Below are 12,357 nucleotides of genomic sequence, written 5' to 3' on the forward strand. Positions count from 1 at the left end.
ACACCGAGCAGAGAACCCCGTACAGGAGTCTGGTAGAGGGTAAATATACTGGTCACTGGATGAGTAGTTTTCTGTTCCCTGAGTGACCAGAGCAGGGAACTAGAGCAGTTCTAGAACCACTTAAGGCAGACAGGCTGATTAGATCACCTGCAGCCAATCAAGACAGGCTAATCAGGGCACCTGGGTTTAAAAAGGAGCTCACTCCAGTCAGTCGAGGAGGAGCCAGAGGAGAGGAAGTGCGTGTGAGGAGCTGGGAGCAAGAGGCACAAGGAGCAGAGAGTGAGAGGCTGTGCTGCTGGAGGACTAAGGAGTACAAACATTATCAGACACCAGGAGGAAGGTCCTGTGGTGAGGATAAAGAAGATGTTTGGAGGAGGCCATGGGGAAGTAGCCCAGGGAGGTGTAGCTGTCACAAGAGGCATTATAGACAGCTGCAAATCCATAGGGCCCTGGGCTGGAACCCGGAGTAGAGGGCGGGCCCGGGTTCCCCCCAAACCTCCGAACTCCTGATCAGACACAGGAGGAGTTGATCCAGACTGTGGGAAAGATCACTGAGGTGAGCAAATCTGCCAATAAGCGCAGGACCCACCAAGGTAGAGGAGGAACTTTGTACATTTGTACATTTAAAAAAATTCAAAACCAGAAATGCCAGGGTGGGTGAGGAAAAAACTGCTAAGGAAGTAATCTTCTCATGTGAAGAAAACAGTATTGTACTATGTAACAGATGAAAGACTCTCTCTGTGATATGAAAGAGATAAAATAGACAACGAATAAATATTCCATAATCCATTGTTCAGCCCATATACACCTAGCTCCTGGCCAGCAGCCCAGATATAAACATCAATGGCCTATATGTAAGCACTGCCTTCATGAGTACTGAGAAATACTATACTGAGTTGCTGTGTAGAAGATAATACTCTGTACTGAAATAAATAGAATAGTGAAATATGAGCACATGCTATCAGCAGCAGTACATAGGCCTTGATCTAATCCAGTCCAAATTCTGGATTGACAGTTTCATTCTAACCCAGGAATGTGAGATTTCTCTTACAATATGTAAAGACAAGCACAGTAAAATCCAGGCATTGCTATTCTGGTAATAATAGTTTTATTTTAATAGGGCAATTTCAAAATTGAGATTCAACAGTCTTGCTTTCTGTCTTGATCTGGTTCTTGTCCTTTCATTTTTATCATACACTGGTAGAGTTCCACTTCTCTGTGCCATATTAATCCTCGTTCCTGATCTGATGATAGGATTGGAAAATGTACTATTAATTTGTTGTGACACACAAGTTTACTGTAGCATTGTCTCTGCTTAATGTTTGCTCACTGGAATGGAAAGTGTGTGTGTGTGTATATTTAAATAAAATAAATACACAATTGGAATAGATGTGGAATTACATATATTTATGTTTTGGATTGTTTTACAGCAATGTTGATGTCACACAAAATTAACCAAAGGATTCAACATTCATAGTTAAGGCTCAAACCTTCTATAGGTAACTGTAATAATAGGACCAAATTATATAATTTTGAAATGGATCCTCACTGCTGGTGAAGTAGGTATTGCAGGTTTGGTTCATTACCATAGATTTTCATAACTCTGAACCCTTAACTTTTGTCTAAAGTGACTATTGTATGTGAATTCTCATTATTTATGAGAGAACGAAGTAATCCTCTCAATGCCTGGGTGGGTGAGGAAAAAACTGCTAAGGAAGTAATCTTCTCGTGTGAAGAAAACAGTAGTACTATGTAACAGATGAAAGCCTCTCTCTGTGGTATGAAAGAGATAAAATAGACAACCAGTAAATATTCAATAATCCAAATTCATTTCTTATGCTAGTATTGTCACATCAGCAGTTGACCTCATTTGTTGCTTCCAAACAACTACTGTAATATTCAGAATTAGGATATGCAGAACTTTCCCATGTCTATGGGACTATGTTACACTCTTAGCATGGAGTTAGCATGACTTGTTTGGAGTTGACTACCATCTTGGTGTAAATTCAGGGGAAATATGTTAAAGTGTGGATGTCAAATTTTTCAGTTTTAGTTAGATTCACATGGATTTTCATAGACATGGGTTGCCTCACAGCAGGCACATAAAAAAGCTAATTATGATGATTATTCAAATAGTTTTGTGTGAATAAAACAGAAGGGTATTCCATCATCTCTCATGTCCAACCATCAGCTGTCTAGCCTCATCTTCACCTTCCATCATGGGGCAATAGCTTCAGTAGAAGACGGTTTCACCAAGTCAAGGACTCTTTGAAGAGTGACTCTGTTTTGAAAATCATCTCCATAGGGATAACATCATGGGGTCATTCATTGAATGACGCCAGATCAGATTTGCTCAGTTGACTACAACCCTCCCTGCAAACTCAATGTGAATTCTGCAAATTAAAATGTCCTCTCAGATTGATGCATCATCACCAATGATGAAGTTTACACCAATTGAATTCTACCCTTATTTGTGCCTGTGTTACTTGGTGTAACTGACTGCAGATGTTTTGCCTGCAACTGTGACTTGATTAGCAGTTCTGCTGATAGGCAATCCAAAATAGAATCCATATCTCTGCTATAGCTATATTGGTTACTCAGGGCAATGGGAATATAGAGTAATTGGATTTCATATTTGTCACTAAAATAAAAAGAGAAAAGAGGGGAAAAGCAGATCTGATGAGTAGGAAGAAACCATATTCGTGAAAGGGCCTCCGGGCTACTGGACATCTGTCTTATGTTTTCCTGGGAGCATTAGCTATTTCCTACATCAAGCCCAGAATAAATTCTTCTGGAGATAGAATATATGTATCTTTAATATAATAATATAAATATTAATCGCAGTTAACTCACACAGTTAACTCAGAACGTTAATCATGATTAAAAATTGTTAAACAATAGAATACCAATAGAAATTTATTAAATATCATTGGATGTTTTTCTACATTTTCAAATATATTGATTTCAATTACAGGACAGAATACAAAGTGTACAGTGCTCACTTTATATAATCATTATTTATTAGAAATATATGCACTGTAAAAATGATAAACAAAAGAAACAGTATTTTTCACTTCACCTCATACAAATACTGTAGTGCAATCTCTTTATCATGAAAGTGCAAATTACAAATGTAGATTTTGTTGTTACATAACTGCCATGAAAAAACCAAAACAATGCAGAACTTTAGAGCGTACTTTAATTTAATTTAATTTATTTAAGCCTACAAGTCCACTCAGTCCTACTTCTCATTCAGCCAGTCGCTAAGACAAACAAGTTTGTTTACATTTACGGGAGATAATAATTTTGACAAAAAACAAATAAGATACAAATGTGAGATTTCTAAAGATAGCTACAGCACTTGACCCAAGATTTAAGAATCTCAAGTGCCTTCCAAAATCTGAGAGGGACAAGGTGTGGAGCATGCTTTCAGAAGTCTTAAAAGAGCAACACTCTGATGTGCAAACTATACAACCCGAATAATCAAAAAAGAAAATCAACCTTCTGCTGATGGCATCTGATTCAGATGATGAAAAGGAACATGCTTCGGTCCGCACTGCTTTGGATTGTTATTGAGCAGAACCCGTCAATATCATGGACGCACGTCCTCTGGAATGGTGGTTGAAGCATGAAGGGACATATAAAACTTTAGCACATCTGGCATGTAAGTATCTTGCACTGCTAGCTACAACAGTGCCATGAGAATGCCCGTTCTCACTTTCAGGTCACATTGTAAACAAGAAGTGGGCAGAATTATCTCCTGCAAATGTAAACAAACTTGTTTGTCTAAGAGATTGGCTGAACAAGAAATAGGACCGAGTGGACTTGTAGGCTCTAAAGTTTTATACTGTTAGAAAGAGTCCAGCGAAAGGCAACAACAATGATTAGGGGATTGGAGCACATGACTTATGAGGAGAGGCTGAGGGAACTGGGATTGTTTAGTCTGCAGAAGAGAAGAATGAGGGGGGATTTGATAGCTGCTTTCAACTACCTGAAAGGGAGTTCCAAAGAGGATGGATCTAGACTGTTTTCAGTGGTACCTGATGACAGAACAAGGAGTAATGGTCTCAAGTTGCAGTGGGAGAGGTTTAAGGTTGGATATTAGGAAAAACTTTTTCACTCAGAGAGTGGTGAAGCACTGGAATGGGTTACCTAGGGAGGTGGTGGACTCTCCTTCCTTAGAGGTTTTTAAGGTCAAGCTTGACAAAGCCCTGGCTGGGATGAGTTAGTTGGGAATTGGTCCTGCTTTGAGCAGGGGGTTGGACTAGATGACCTCCTGAGGTCCCTTCCAACCCTGATATTCTGTGATTCTATGATTCCAAAATATTTAAATACATGGTATTTTATTATTATTTAACAGTGCAATTAATCGCGATTAATTTTTCTAATCGCTTGACCGCCCAAATTTTTTTTGTTTCCTAATTGAGCAGATGCCACTACTTCTACTGAAGTTAGCTTTCTGTATAAAACAAGTTTTCTAGAAAGTTGAGAAACATGGTGCCTGACTTGAAAGTCGTGGTATTAGGAGACAGTGAGCCAGTTAAAGTTAGTTTTGATATCAAAATTAATTGAAATCTTTCTTTACTGGTATCCATGTGTATTCCATGGCTTTCCCAATCATTGAAGCACTCTGGTTTGTGATTTGGTTTAATATCTGGATTATTTGGAATATGTGCCATTAGTGAGGAAAAAGAACTGATCTTATGTCTAGCTCTATCCTAGACTCATAGGGTATCCTTTGTTGGAGGATGTATGTAAATTTCTGGTGGGTGTGACTTTTAAAAAAATATTAATAATACATGGTAGCCTACCTATATTTACACTGCTGAAATTTTCTTATTCAATAATGACCCAGTGTTTGACTGGATTAGCGCACTCCCAGTCCACTACTACTTTGAAGTGGCTTGCTGCATAGTTCCACAGAATATTTGGAGTACCTAGTCCACACCATTTAATGGGTCTGTTTCACTCTTGGTCTTTTCTTATTCCTTATAAACTCTAACAACATCCTCTGAATTCCTGTTAGGGTTTCATGTTGGATAATCATAGAAAGATTTTGAAATAAGAAAAATATCGTTCGCAGAATATTTATTTTGACTGTGAATAGTCTTCCCAACCAATAAAGCATATCTCTTAGAAAAATATCTAGTCTTGATCTGAAGACTTTAGGTGATGGAGAATCCACCACATCTCTAGGTAAATTATTCCAATACTTCCCTCACTATTAAGAGTTCACCTTATTTCTAGTCTGAATTTGTCTGCCTTCAGCTTCCAGCATTGCATCTCATTACGCCTTTCCTAGATGAAAGATCTCTCTTCTGTCATAAATCTTCTCTGCATATAGGTCTGTGATGGGGTGCGTACCCTATATAGGCCCTGAAGGGGTTAATATGGGCCTGACAGGCCAGTTATTGTACCTGCATGCACCTGGAGGAAGAGCCAGGCTTAACTGATCATGAAGCGCAGCTGGCCAGGAGCAGGCTGATTAGTAAAAAGACAGGAAATTGAGAGCAAAAGGAGGCTACAAGGAGACATTCTGCTGTCACGCTGTGGGAGCAGAGAGATGGGAAGGAGAAAATCCAAGCGGGGGAATAAAATCCAAGAGGAAGCTTGGGGATCTTAGCCCTGGACAAAGGGTCAGCCCTAGAGGAACTGTGGGGAAAGATAGCCTGAGAGGGCTGAGTAGAAAGATGTCCAAGGAAATAGGAGTAAGGAGTAGGACTGAGATGACCTTGGCTGCTCATTATAGGGTTTCTGGGCTGGAACCCAGTGTAGTGGGTGGGCCTGGGTTCCTCTACTAGCCACTGGAAAGGTGGAGCAGGATTGTTGGAGACACCAACCAGAAGCTGGTTCAGAGGGACTTTGGTAGCCTGGAAGGGGAGCACTGAACAATGGCGAGAATCAGTAAAGGAAATTTAAGGCAGGAGCCGAAAGGATCATATTCTCAGTAGATCTGGGGTGAGTTCAGATGAAAAAGAAAGAATGACATGATTACATACGTGTCAAATAATAAAGTATTGGCCTTAAACAATTAAGTCTCTGCAAGCCTATGAATGAATTAAGGTGACCAGATGTTCCGATTTTATAGGGATAGTTCTGATTTTGGGGTCTTTTTCTTATATAGGGTCCTAATATACCCCACACTCTGTCCCGATATTTCACATTTGCTGTCTGGTCACCCTAGTGAGTAAGGGTCATGCCACCTTCATTGGACCTTGAGACTAGGAGATTGGGCCAATGCTTCCATCACCTTCTGCTCTCTGTATCATACAAGCTCAGCTGCTCTGTTGGTGATTTAGATCCAGATGAGAAAAGACTAATTTAATAGATGCCAAGGCCAGAAGTGACAATTGGAATAATTTAGTCTGATCTCTTGCATAACACAGGCCATAGAAGTTCTCCAAGACAATTCCTAGATTATATCTTCTTAGAAAAACATCCAGTCTTGATTTTAAAATTGTCAGTGATACATAATCCACCATGATCCTTGGGAAGTTGTTCCAATGGCTAATTTTTCACTGTTAAATATTTATGCTTTATTGCCAGTCTAAATTTGTCTAGGCCCAACTTCCAGCTCTTTGATCATGTTATACCTTTCTCTACTAGATTGAAGAGCCCATTATTAAATATTTGTTCCTCATGCAAGTACTAAAAGACTGTAAAGAAGTCACCCCTCTACCTTCTCTTTGTAAGGTAAATAGATTGAGTTCTATGAATCTCTAGCTATACTGCATGTTTTCCAATCCTTTAATCATTCTTCTGGCTCTTTTCTGAAGCCTATCTAGTTTATCAACATCCCTCTTGAATTGTGGACACCAGATCTGGACACAGAATTCCAGCAGTGGTCATACCCGTATCAAATACACAGGTAAAATAGCCTCTTTACTCCTACTCAGGATTTCCCTTTTTATGCATCCAAGTATTGCGTTAGCTCTTTTGGCCACAGTATTTCCAGTGTTTTCTCTTCTAACTCTGGAAGATAGAGACATAGAGGGAGGGAGGAACACATGTTCCAAAAAGTCTTTACAGGAAAAATCAGTGCAGTGGGGACCAACTATCTATGTACAGCTCAGGAATCCAGCTTGAGTATTACTGGAGTAGGCAATTATGTTTGCTTCAGTTGCCTAGACAGCACTCATATATTTTGGTATGAAGAGGAGCTGTGTTTTTCAGCTGAGCAGGAGAATTCTAATATATGACAGTGTCTGCAGCCTCATTTTATTGTGCTGGTCTGTGAACCACAGGAAAAAAATGATGCTGAAACCCGAACTATCCATGATATCTCTTCTAAACTCCCAACATATGCTCTCTAGGATGGTTCAGAGAGAATGTTGAAAAAGGATGTTTTTCCATCTTGTCCTAATGCTTGTACTGCACTTTATTCCAACAAACCCAGTGCATTAGACAGACTGGTTTGAAGATCAAAGGATATTTATCCTGATATGCATTAGCTCCGGTGTCTATTTTTATACTGATGTTTCCCTGCAGAGGAAGCGAGGGATCTGCAGGTGAGTCCCAGCTAGGCTTTCATCGTCTGCATTACGGTTTACATATTTATTCACATAGCTTGAACATGCTACCTGTTCCCTGAAACAAACACCCACATCATTTGGTTCTCAGAAGGGTTTTTCCTGTACCTGAAGAACTTTTCCTATGTGCACAAATGAACTGAAAGTGTGACTACTCGGTGTTAACAGTGAATACTGGCACTATATTATAGCTAAGGGATAGGCTTTTGTTGCTAATTCCAACTCACTAGAGACATGTAAATTTAGTACAGAAGCAGCTTTTGCTTGGCACAGTTGCTTGTCTGTCTTTGTGGATGGTCACTTACCACTACATGTGCATCTGGTTCCAGCTAACACATGGTAGTATCTACATCAGGGGTCTGCAACCTTTCAGAAGTTGTGTGCCGAGTCTTCATTTATTCACTCTGATTTAAGGTTTTGCATGCTAGCAGGGGCAGCTCCATGCACCAGCACGCCAAGCGCATGCCTGGGGCGGCAAGCCACGGGTGGCGCTTTGCCGGTTGCCTTAAGGGCGACAGGCAGGTTGCCTTCGTCAGCATGCCTGCGGAGGGTCCACTGGTCCCGCAGCTTCGGTCGACCTCCCGCAGGTGTGCCACCAAATCCACGGGACCGGGGACCTTCCACAGGCAAGCCGCTGAAGGCAGCCTGCCTGTTGGCCTTGGGACGGCAAAATACCTAGATCTGCCCCTGCGTGCCAGTAATACATTTTGACGATTTTAGAAGGTCTCTTTCTAGAAGTCTATAATACATAACTAAACTATTGTTGTATGTAAAGTAAATAAGGTTTTTAAAATGCTTAAGAAGCTTCATTTAACATTTAAATTAAAATGCGGAGCCTCCCAGAGCAGTGGCCAGGACCCGGGCAGTGTGAGCACTACTGAAAATCAGCTCATGTGCTGCCTTCAGCACGCGTGCCATAGGTTGCCTACTCCTGATCTAAATATTCGCCCATGCTAAGATTATTAATATAGCAGTAATGCATAGAAGACCTAATCTTGGATCATGACTCCATTGTGCTAGGCACTATAGAAATGCATTACAAAAAGATGATCCTTGCCTGTAATCCTACAGCTGAGAAGGGTGTTCCAACTATTGCCACCCTTCTTTGTATCCTCATTGTGGCAAGAGGCCTGTTACATTTCATCTATTTCTGGTGCTGTAATAAGATTTAGGCTTAAACTAGACCCTGAACCAAAATGCCGCAGAACTTTGGAGGAAACTTGGATCTGGAACTGAACTTTGTGGGTTGGGCCCACATTTAACCATAACATTTAAGAATACAACACCCAGTTAGGCAATTCTTCCTACTGTAGTAAGAGATTATATGTTGCATGCAGTGGCTACCCCTAAATATTTGCCAAAAGGTGCCAGTTACTATAGTAATCTCTTATTCTGATACTACTGTTTGGTTTCTCAACAATGCTAACTCCTTAATTGCAACCACTGTATTTCCTTCCTCCCAAGGATAATATCATCTCTATGTATACTTGGTAAAAAATCTAATCCTGCTTTTAATTTATTTTAGCAAGGTATAACTGGTGTACAATGAAGTAAAAAATGAAGTTAAATGGGAGAGAACCATCAATACCACACAGACAATATTACCATTAATTAATTATAAACACTATTGATAGACAGTCTGTTTAGCAGGTTCTGGGGCAATTTGATCATCATAAAGTGCTTGAAATGATCTAACACTTCTCTGTCTCTGGGAATTTAAAAGCTAACTGCATGATGAGCACCGAAGAAAGTTCTTGGACAGTCAAACAATCTTTTTTTGACATTCAGGATCCACACAAACTTTTTCTGCTGGAAAAAGACAATAAGGAAAAACACAGCTATTGCAACATTTCCTGATCAATCCGAACATGCTGTCTCATTCCTAGGACCTTATTGTCGCTATCTCAGTATTGTGCAGTTCAGAGTCTATCATGCCCCTTAGTAAAATCATTTCTAAACACTGGGGAGAATGTCATCAGTATCCCTACAATACACAATTATATTTGTGTTGCCCTGTGGACCTTGCAAGCATGGTCTGTGCTGTGGAGGAAGGATTGATGAATATACCAGCTTGATGTAGCAGGGCCTTATAGTACTCAACCCTGAGAATCTGATGATAAACACTGCTCCTCCATCACGCCCCAATAGCTGTGTAATTTCCACAGATGGCACCTTCATTTTTCCTGAGATGAGGTGATGTAGTGGTGTTCTGATGTCATGACCCACCAGGCTTAATCATTGTCTTTCTTTGTGGCTTGTTCTTGCAGCTTTCTAGTCCAAGTTTCCAGACTTCTTGAGGGGAATAGTGGGTTAGGTGGATAGTTGGGATTTACCAACAATGGATCTGGATAGGTCAGGCAACTCTACATCTAACCCATCCTTCCATATAATACCTGTCAATACAGAGCTCTCAAATTACATTGCGTCACCACAAAATGCATTGACTCACAGTATGGGGGTCACGGTTTACTTAAGATGTTGGCTGAATACAGAAAAAAATCACAAATGCTGGAATTAAAACTGACAAATCATTCTGCAGATATTTGCAACTCCTTTTATTTGCTTTTCTGATAACATTTAAGCAAGGAGATCCTTACCTGGAAGAACATCAGGAATGCAGAAGTGTGGAGAATACTTACATAAAGTGGGTATGTTTTTGCACAGGAAGTGCTGGCAACCATTTTGAAAACTAATTGTGGATTGGAAGTTGGAAGAGGAAAATGGGAGCAGGAAAACTAAATCAAAGCCAAATAAAATAAAATAAACATTCTAGCGATGCCACCACAATTAAGTGTAAGACCCTCAGAGGATAGGGTGTACCTTCCATATTTGTTGGCTCACAGGTGTCTCATCTGGTGGCCAGACAGAGTGTCATGGGGATGATTGTCCTGGGCCTGCTCTCTCTTGAAATACCTTTCAAATTTATTATATTATTCGTAGCATCAATCAGTTACTTGTATTCTTGTAATGCCTACGGCACAGAACTATAAGCACAGAGAACAGAGCGTGGCCCGCACGCCAAAGAGCTAACACTGTACAAAAGACAGACTGACAGACTGATACAGACAAACAACAAAAAGACAATGTATCAAAAGAGTAATAAAAAGGTGTCCCAGTTTCCCTCTTCTCCTGCTGATCACCCATGTGATCATCAAGCTACCAGTCGAACTGCTTCAGAATGTAGACTCCCTCAACCACCCTCATATGGAATCACTGCCGTATTCTAGGGAGAAAATGCCAAGGTATTCTGAAGACGTGCACTTATCTGCTATGTCTCCCATGCTCATATCTTGGAGGAGGGGAGAGGGGTCATGTTGCCACCCTTTTGATGTCCTGGTTTTAGTGGTAGCTTTCAACCACTACCTGTTTCTGCAGGAATGCAGCAGGGTATCAGCCCTCTTTGCTTTCACTTAGAAGAATGTCTCTAAGTCAACAAGCTGACAGCCTAATAACTGCCAAATATTTTTTTCCAAACCTTTAGGTCTTGGTTATTTATTTTTAAGCAATTTTTTTTTTTTTACTCTTGGGCACCACATCCTCCATGTGTCTGCTTAAATCAGAGCACAGGCATGTATGGGGATTTAAGGATCCTAAGTGTTGCTTAATTCCACAGTCATGGTGCAAATCAACCAAATTTAAAATAACTGGGTATTCAATCTTTCCTACATTCACCAGATCAATGTGAGTATGATCCAGCAAACCCTCTGCTTACATTAGTAGTACCATTGACTTTAATGGGAAACCTTGAGTGAGTAAAGAGTACTCCTGTGAGTAAGGGTTTGTGAGGTCTCAGTCCCTAGTAGCATTCAGCAATGTAATCTTTGCTTGCTCTCTTAGCAGTTTTTAATGAATATTCTCTTGGCAGTGCTGCAAGAATTAAATAACATCACATAAGGGTTCTTAGGGGAAAAGGAAGAGGAATGTGACTTGGCAGCTCTGCATTGTTATGGGCTATGCTGCAGAGTTCCTGTGTGACCTTGGATAAATCTTGTTCCTCTGTTTCTCCATGTATCCAGTGGTGATAGGAAGGTATACCTACCTCCATAAGGCTGTTGTGAGCTGCATTAGTGTTTGTAAAGCATTTTTGCAGCATTTGATGGGTGGTACTATATAAAGTACAGAATATTGTTTACATGTAAATAGAAAATTGGAATAACTTTAGAGTGGGACAATGTTTTGATCATTCCATGCCCAGTGTTAGGTTAAAGTATCTATCAGTGAAAAGGGGATGAGAATTCTTCCAAATAAAATAACCACTCTCAATTCAGATAGCTAGTACCTTCACTGTTCCAGATTTATGGCAATGGGTATAAGCAGTACACAAACTCTAAAACAGACTCACTGTTCATAAATTGGCTGAGTGGTATGTCATGCCAACACTTCCACTTCTTTTACTGCACCACTTTAAGGCCAGGACCTGGCTATATTTCAGATGAATAAAGAAGACCTTGTAATTCCATCAGTCTACAAGTAATACAGTAGTTCTGCAGTACTCTTAAGGGAAATATTGACTCAGTGCTAACTGATATTCTGTTTTAACTCACCACCCTATATGACTGATTAGGGAACAATACCCGAGGACTGTATTACAAAGAACGGCATACTTGACTGCACATCAATAAATGTATGAATTCACTGCAGAGAGCCTGGAGATTTTACCACTAATTCAGAAAGAAAACAATCTTCAAAAGGAATTCAAGCTTGGACATGGGCAGTTGCACACCCAGTTTGCAGAACTGCAAATAGATGGATGCAGCCATGGTTTTGTTTTGCCATTTTTTACCTGTTTTATTTATGAGCAGACTTGTTCTGGACAAATTTCCATTCC

Source organism: Gopherus evgoodei, chromosome 5 (genome assembly GCF_007399415.2).
Source record: "Gopherus evgoodei ecotype Sinaloan lineage chromosome 5, rGopEvg1_v1.p, whole genome shotgun sequence".
NCBI lineage: Eukaryota > Metazoa > Chordata > Testudines > Testudinidae > Gopherus > Gopherus evgoodei.